The 8982-nt window shown below is 40.9% G+C and overlaps 1 protein-coding gene and 1 long non-coding RNA gene across 2 annotated transcripts in view; one reads left to right on the top strand and one right to left on the bottom strand.

Moving 5' to 3' along the window:
* Positions 1 to 8982, bottom strand: part of tara (SERTA domain-containing protein 2 taranis) — a 59964-nt gene that overhangs the window by 9917 nt on the left and 41065 nt on the right. The window lies entirely within an intron of this gene.
* On the top strand, positions 5 to 6989 carry LOC147908703 (uncharacterized). Its single transcript, XR_015545975.1, has 2 exons — positions 5 to 2415; positions 2681 to 6989. It is a non-coding gene; the product is annotated as an uncharacterized LOC147908703 (long non-coding RNA).

Below are 8982 nucleotides of genomic sequence, written 5' to 3'. Positions count from 1 at the left end.
AAAAAGTCACAAATCGCTAACATTAGCTCCATGTATTTCTTTGCGCGCATCTAGTTCTATCTGTACAAAAGACGTGTAGTTATCATTAATCTTCAACTACAGTTATGAAAACTACATCCAAGTTCCTATTCGAGTATAGAATGCAAGTGAATCTCTTTATAGTGATTGATATAGGAAGGTTCAAAATATTTTTACTCAGAATTTAGAATCTCTTAAATAATATCAATCGTACACACAAGCATTTAAAATTTTCGCTTTGAGTCCAAATGATCAATGTTATATAATCGAGAGTCAGGTATAATTCCATTATATTCAGCCGCTACGACTAAAGTTTGTTAAGGGTCAGCTAGTTATCTCAAAGTTATTCGTCGGTGTTGATGCAACAAAGACGAATAAGCGCGTTTAGTTTTGCGCAGCGGATCGGAGGCGAGAGAGCAGGCAAGAGAGGACGTGACTCAGACGCTCGGCACTCCATCGGGGCGATGGAAAAAGTGACGTCACGCGACTCCTTAGCCCCGCCGGGAAGAAATCATCAGCGGAACGCGGACGATCGCTCGCTGGCGAGCGAGCTGGCTACAGACTTCCAACAGCAGTTATCTTAGAAATGCTCGCTGGCACTTACGACAAAGAAACCCACAAGCAGGACAAAGAAAAGCTATACCTATTTTTTTTAATACACAATTTTATGAGCTGTGAAACAGTCGGATAACGAAACCATCTTTGTTCAAATAAAAAAATAAAAAAAAAAACAGGTTTATAGATTTATCGAGTTTAATTCAACCGAAGAGTATCTTTATTGTTGAGTATTATCGATTTCTCTGTATTTTTTGTTTTTTTTTTCGATATTAAAAATTATATGAGTTTTTTTCCTCGAACTGGGAATGAGGTCGAGACATGAACCGAGATTATAATTTCTCTTCGTCTCGTCGATCGTAGGGCGGGTCGAACTCGCGTGCGTATCTTGGCGCCGCGGACCCTACGAAAGCAGTACCCACGCAGCCGTGGATGATTTACGCGCGTACGAGGTCGCGCGAGTGAAAGTAAGTAAATAATCGTTCCTCCCTCCAAGCCCTTGCTCACCTCGGAAGACAGAGAGACGCGTTTCTCCGCTGGCGGGAGCAAGAACGCGTTCTCGCGAGCGTGAGAAAGAGAGGCTGGGAGAAGGGGGAGTTAGAGAAGGGTGAGAGGCCGGCGATGATGAAGAGGGGAAGAGAGGGGGGGAGGGTGTATCGCCACGATAGCGTGCTCGGTTGTGCTCGGAGATACCGTGAGATGTCACCAGCGACATGTTTGTCGGCTGGCCGAGTCCACGTGGCCTCCACATGACGTTTGATTTCATGGAAGAAGGATAGGAAAGATAGAGGAAGAAAGAGAGAGAGAAAAAAAGAAAGATATACATATATATATACATATATTATAACAGAAGATGTTGGGACTGTTACTCTGGCTGGAGGCCAGACGAAAAAGTGACAACGATAGTCGCCAGGTCGATCGAAAAGGGTAATGACAGTACTTTTGGTCCCTTGAGCACACGGACGCATGAAATTCAAAATGAAGGAAGAAGATGCGAATTCTACCTCCCCCCCCTTCTTCATAATCACGTGATTAATCTCATTACCGAAGTCGATTATCGTCTCTTTGACTTTCGTCGCTCGACTCGATTATAGAGCGAATTGCCACTTACCAAACTTTGATAATTCGCACAACTTTCATAAATTCACGTTAGAAATAGTTGCGGATACTATTCCTATTCCGAACGTTTCCAACTCACGGCTTATCAAATTTAAAGTCTCTCTCTCTCTTCTTCTCCCTCCCCCCTCTCTTTTTTTTTCCTTAAGAAAAAGGCGCATCTTTTTTCTCACGTAATATATAACTTTTGAAAGTCGACAAACGAAATTATTCTATAGCGTCTCGACAGTCTTCGACTTGACGCTCTTACGATTTTTTTTGTTTTGAAAAGTTGGAATCATCGATGCGTGGCAACATACTACTGCGTCTACTTTTCATAAGTGAGAACTGATAACAGCGGCTGCAAAACGTTTCATCGTTTCACTGTGTGTGTGTGTGTGTGTGTGTGTGTGTGTGTGTGTGTGTGTGTGTGTGTGTGCTGAGCAACCAATGAAATATTAAGTTTCATTAATTTTCATATGATATCCGCTGATTCACAAAACGAAGCCGCACGCTCGGAACGTTTTGTAAGCGAATTTCGTGCGCAAACGGGACGATCTAATGGCTCGGGAAACAAACGTCACCGCGTTTCCATCGAACTCGGCGTCCGCACGTCATTACCAACGCCGCCTCGAGCTGCGCTGATAGCGCGACTCCGCTGGCGGTAGTGAACGATGTGGTGACCGAGCTCGTGGCGTATATACGATGGACTGGAGACTATAGGCAAAGTCAACGTGACGCGCAAATGTACGTTCCCGCTATTGCCGTACTTCTATTCCATATGATTCCGTTATATTCCATAAATCAGCATTAAGAAATCGTAAATTTGATAAAATCGATAAATAGACAACTTTTCTCACGATCTCATTTCTTTGTCGCGTAATTACGCGACGTGCGTCGATTACTATTCGAGTTCCGTGCTATTTAGCCTCTCGTAATCGAAGCCATGTAAAAAATTTGTGTATAATTATTTTATACTCGACTGAGAGTGACCCAGTTTTCGTCTTATCAGTCAAGACAAGCGGACTTGGGCGGTAAGACTTGTACTCCGAGCGTTTTCTCTACTTGCCACGCCAGTAGTTACGTTCCTGGCCTGACTCGAGTGTGTCTCTAGCGGCAACAGCTCGGCTCTTGCGACCGCGTACATCCGCCGCAGCCGGCCGTAGCGGCCTACTTGGAATATGACTCGCTCGCGGAGATTCTCCTTCCAACGCGACGTGGTCAACCGGCCAGCTCGAATCTCCGAGGAACGTTCGTGGAATCATCGTGGAGGAAAAACGACGCGGCGGATCTAATCTCGCCTTCTACCGTTCGAGAGAATGACGCCAACTCTTTTCCGAGCGACTCTTTCTTTTTCTCAAAACTGCATTCTTTTTCGAAAAGTGACATCCGCTGCGACAGCTCACTTTGCGGATTTGAAATTCCTTCCTTGAAGGATTTCTATAAAGACGTTTTGAGCAAATCCGAGAACGAATAAATGAAACTTAACGAAATTTAATCGTTCGATGAAATATTTCAAAATTTTTTGTTACTTTGAATCTCTACTGATTACTTGGCCTACTTATTTTTCAATCGATATTAAAAATATCTGACATCTTTTTTATTTTACTCCATTTTTCGTATATTTCACGTTGATAAATTATGTCTCGCGAGTAGGTACGAATTGGTCGTCCGAATTGTCCGATTCGGACAAGTTTCATCAGATTATCACGCGAAGATACGTGCAAAGCGAGTGAATCTCGATGCACGTTGCTCTACGTCGTGAAAGTGCGTTGGGAGATAAACTCGAGAATGAGGGTGGTACGCGTAACGTGGGTTAATAATTTCGTCGATCGGTGAAACTTGGTCGTTGTCTCCCGATTACCTCCCACAGGGAGTAGTACGTAACTAACAGGGGGTATGTACTTGAAAATTTCGGCGAAACTCGGCGAATGGGGCGCGCGCTCGACTGTGGATGCGGCCGTAATCTCCGGCGTCTCCTCCTCTTACGTGCGATATTTGCGAAGCGTGACCGGGCACTTGTTGAATCGACAACGGGAACGGGAACAAGAGGAACCTGGGGCAGGGGGAGGGGGCGAGGGGGAAAGGAGGCGCGAGAGGGAAAGAGAAAGAGAGACCAGGGCAAAGCGTAGAGTACAGTGCGGGAGAAAGGGGAGACGGATGGACGGTTGGAGGTAAGATGGTTAGGGAAAGGAGGAAGCGCAGGGGGATGAGGGAAAGGACGAAGAGGTACACAAAACGTGGGAGGAGGGTGACCGCGAAAGAGGGTTAGGGGGTGATTGAGTAGGACTCGAGGGTGAGTCGACGCACAGATGGGACAATAGGGGTGAGGAAGGGATGGAAGGAGGAAATATACTGGGAAGGATTAGTTGTATGTGGCGATAATACGCGGTTCTTAACCGGCCGTAAATCAGAGTTGAGAGAGGCGCCACGCCCCGCGACGCTCCTTTTCCACTTGTGAAATCCTCGCGGCTTGCATCTCGTTTGTAAACCTCGCGGCCACGCGTCTATCGGCAGGGGTTAATGTGGGGCTAATAAGGATTTCGCTCCCGCGATTCAAACGAAATGATCGTAATGTATCACTGATATCTGATACTTTTATTTGTGATATACGAATACGGAGGAAAGGACGGTTTTGTTGAAGTATCTGAGAATTTAACTAGCGACAAATCTGAAAATAATAATTTTCAGATTTTGTTGGATTGTCAAAATAATTATGTAGGATGCTCAAACTGGTGCTGGAACCACGAATTCCTCGTTCTAAAATTCCATAACTTTTCTCTAATTTTCAGACAAAATTTCACAATTTTCCCTGCTTTCAACATTTTGAAATTTTTTTTATATTTTCATCCTGATCTAGAAACCGCTGAATATTTTGTTGAGAGAGCAATTTAATGTAACAATGTGAATTATTAATGTTACTGATACTGCTCACATTTAATTATTAAGTTGATAATATTTCAAAACTGCGTAGATGTGATGTGTGCCTTTTATAGAATCAAGAATTTTAATATTCCAAAAAATTCCTTGACTTTTCCTAATTTCCTCGATCATTTTCAATTTCTCTGATATTTCCTTAATCTGCAATTTTGTGACAACCCTGCTTTTTATAGCATGCTTGAGATTTTTACGTAATATTGATGATGAAATAAAATTATTTCTGCATTTACTACTAAACTTTTAAATACTTCATTAAAATCTTTTCTTCCGTGTAGGTCGGCTTGACCGATCGTGACCGCTATTTTATACGACGTACATTCCAACGCGTGCACGCGCTTCTTGACTTTCGTACAAGGCTGAACGATCCTAAGGGCTTCTCTGTGTCACGAATAGTCGCATTTGCGCGTCGCAGTCTGTCGGCGCGATCGAGCTGCATATAACTCACTCCGATATCGATACTCAAGTATAAAGGAAGTCATAGATTCCGCGCGGCAACTTTGACGTCGAGTGATAAAACGACTGGGATTCGCCACAAGCGAGCAACAGGCGTCAAACGAGTGAGGGAAGAATAACGAAAACACAGGGAATAAAACCCGGTGAAGTTTTATCGCGGTTCGAACTCGAGACGAGTGGGATACGCGGTAACTCGAGGTGCGTCGCGGGACTTCGATAACCGCATAAATCGTTGGAAGGTACACAAGCGAGGGAGGATCGCCGCCAAAAGAATTCATCGGTAAAAATCACCGATAAATATGGATAATGCATTTAGAAGTGGAGGAGCCTTGCAACGAATTCGACGAATGTAATCCGTGGATGTCGAGGAATAGACCGGTTCGTGCAATATATAGGATAAGATATAGGTACTCGTGGACAATCGAATGACCGATATACGAAGCAGGAGTAAGTTGAAAATAGCTCAATCCCGGCGAGTCTGATTTCTTTGAAGTACGATATTTTTTGAATCGATATTCGACGTCTTCGCGCATGATAGAAATTTCAAACTATATATAATTTATACGCGTGATTCGAGAGACGACACGATAAAAGCGCCGATAGGAGTTTCGAGAGATTCTAGATCTCACGGAGCGTCAGCGGCGCTCAGAGAGCGCTTTCGCTAATGAGCAAGAAATAACGGTAGCGGCGACAGATAAAGCTGTCGACTAGATTGGTCGACAATCGCGCGGCAAGGGATTGGGGACTGGCAAGTACGCGACGCAAAGCGAAACAAAAGCCAGACGGGTTACAAAAGTTGGGCGAATATATGTGTATGTATGTATATACGAGCGGTTCTCGCGATGCGCGTCCGTCCGTCTGTCCATCCGTCGGCTGAGAAAGAAGCGTTTTTTGTGAACGTGACGCGGCAGTGGCGCAAGGTAGTGACGGCGCGCGGCTAGTAAAATCCTAAGTGGAGAAGGTTCACGGTGGATCCGGCTCTGCCAGGCGATGAGGTAATGTTTGCCTCGACTCGGCTCGACTTGACTCGGTACGGCCGAGCCGAGTCGAAGCTATCTAACAACTCGTGTGACAGTGCCGAGGTTGGAAATCGCGGCGCCTAGATCTCGTCAACGAATTAAGTTAGTAACCGACGTTAACCGACGTTGCTGAAATTCAGTCCTTTCGTTAAGAGTAATCGCGATGATCCATTGTTATACACTGCTTATCTACAAAAAGCGACCATAGATATTTGCCAAAATTTTATATCTTGAATAATGGAATGTATTTAAACGATAGAAGTTTTTCCAAGTTATGACATATACAATATTTTCCATTATAAAGTATACTATCTTCGAAGATTACGAAAAGATCAAAATTAACTTCAAATCAGATTAGTGTGTGCATTACTAATGTAAAAATTATATGTAAAGAGTGTTACATTAACGGATGCTCGAATGCGATGTGTTTAGAAAAAGATAAATAATCATTTGAGTCTTGATTAAGCTTGAATAATATTTATTTGAACGATGTGTGATGATACGTCACTCGAGTCAAAGTCTGAACGCACGATTCTTTCGAATATCGAGTAGAAGTAGTGCATCTAATTACGATTAGATATTATTATATGTAATAAAAATTGTAATCGAAATGATTTTTTTATATATTAGTAAATAGGATAATTACGCTCTAAATTGATTTCGGATATAGCGTCATTTTTCATTTTTGACATTCGATGTTATTTTACTTATTTATTAGTAATATATCAGAGCATTTCAGGTTTATTTGACTTATTAATCTTAAATTCCTCGTAAAATAACTAAAAAAATATGTCGGTATTGCATAAATATTTAAAAGCATAGAAAACTAATTTACGATTTGTATAATTATTATTTAGAAACGAAAACTTAGATATAGAAAATTGGAATAAAGACATTTGATATAAATAACTATGGTGAATGTTCCATTAATAGAGTTATTGATAATTAAGACATTGATGCTAGAAATATATCAGAATAAAAAGATCTGATCTTTAGCTTCTATCTATTCTAATCTCTTCTAAATTTTTCCCTATTTTCATCTTCTGAATAAAGAAAGAAACAGTATACATCTTCTGAAAACGTCATCTGAAAACTTAATGATTAAAACGGTTGAATCTCATTTTAGGTTCACATCGCTTACTTGCTACAATAACATTTGCTAATAACATAACTTAAAAAAGACAAAGTTTTCCAGTTTGAATATTTTGAATATTTCGAATAATAAAAATTTTGTATTGTTATTTTTTAGTGTACTTTGATAATGATTTTGTCTATTATTTGAGGAAGAATAAAAATATCATTTGCTTTATATTCAACATATGAACCCCTTCGAATCTGATTTTATTGAATGTTAAAAAATTTAATACAATTTATACTTATACTTTCATAAACAATTTATATTAAATAAACAATTTATATTAAACAATTAATTTTTTCAAAATTTTAAATATTCTTCCAATATATATACATTATCGTGTGCATCAGTTCTCAAATAATATCGACAGAATAAAATAATTTCAGATAATATTTTCAAATTTAATACACATTACAATGCAGCGTCTGAAGGGATTAAATTCTCAACAGCATTATCTTCTTTATGCAGATAACTCAAAAAAAGATAATTGCTAAATTAGCATTATTATATCGTTGTTGCAACAAATGATGTTTATACTTTTAAAGTCACTAACGCCAGAAGTCGCCGTCTCTTGCCGGCCCTGCCGATGAACGCGCTTCGAAGGCTGAGTCGACCGAGAGACCAGTCGTTGGTAGATAAAAGTAGTTGGTAGAGTCAGTGTATATGTGAGATGCTTGTGTACGTGTATGTATGCTCACATGCGCTTGTGTCGTTGATATCGGCACGGTGACGCGCGCACTCACGATGAAATGAGCACAAGCGCGCCGATAGCGTGTATCTCTCTCTCTCTCTCTCTCTCTCTCTCTCTCTCTCTCTCTCTATATATATATATATATATATATATATATATATATATATTTTATATATGTGTGTATACACGCGCGCGCGCGCGCGCACGAATGAGTGTGCATGAGTAATACTGCGCGCTTGTGTGTGTATATGTGGTGTATGCGCGCGCGCGAGTTGAATTTTCTGCGTCGCGCACACACGACGTCGGAGCGACGTTGGCGCGCCACGGTGGTCATGACAGCATGACGTCAACCGGCCGTGTGTTATTTTCGAAAGGGGACTCGACGATGGCGGCGCCGCGCGGAGAAATTGCGAAGCGGCGTAAACAGCCGGAGCACGTCGCTATCGGGCGAAGGAACAACGAGGCGAGCTTCGGGCGATGTGAGCGAGCGAGCGAACGTGCGAGCGAGTGGAATATGTCGAAAGGACTCGCTCGGTTGCGTCTTGCGTGGATGGAAAGTATTTTTATTAAGGCACGTAAATCGCCACGATGAGAGCGAGTTACGAGAATGTTGCGTTTACGTAAAATAGTAACGAGCTTTTTATTTTTTAAGCACGCATTCCCTCGCCTCGCGAAGATTATGATTATGAAAAGGCTGTTTCTCTTCGGAATATATTGCTTTACTTTCTTCAACCTCTCTTACCTTTTTTCTTTTTGTTTTTTCCAACGATATCTTAAATTATTATTTATTCGACTTTACTTTTATGTAGTATATTTTGTGATTTACTCTTTTTACGATCTTATTATCTTAATTATGATTACATATTTGGTTTAACTATCTAAAAAATTAATTTTTTTACTGTGAAAAGTTCAAAGAATTAAATTGTAAAATATAATAACTTAGAAAAGAAGTAAAAGATCGATTAAATGATGATTAATTATTACGTGTGATATATATATAATAAATATCACAATAAAATACTTCGTATTCATTTTCTAAAAAGAGAGAACGTTAATCTTTCACGAATCCATCTTTC

Source organism: Acromyrmex echinatior, chromosome 8 (assembly GCF_024713525.1).
Source record: "Acromyrmex echinatior isolate Ae372 chromosome 8, ASM2471352v2, whole genome shotgun sequence".
Lineage (NCBI taxonomy): Eukaryota > Metazoa > Arthropoda > Insecta > Hymenoptera > Formicidae > Acromyrmex > Acromyrmex echinatior.
This window is presented reverse-complemented; position numbering and strand designations above follow the sequence as displayed.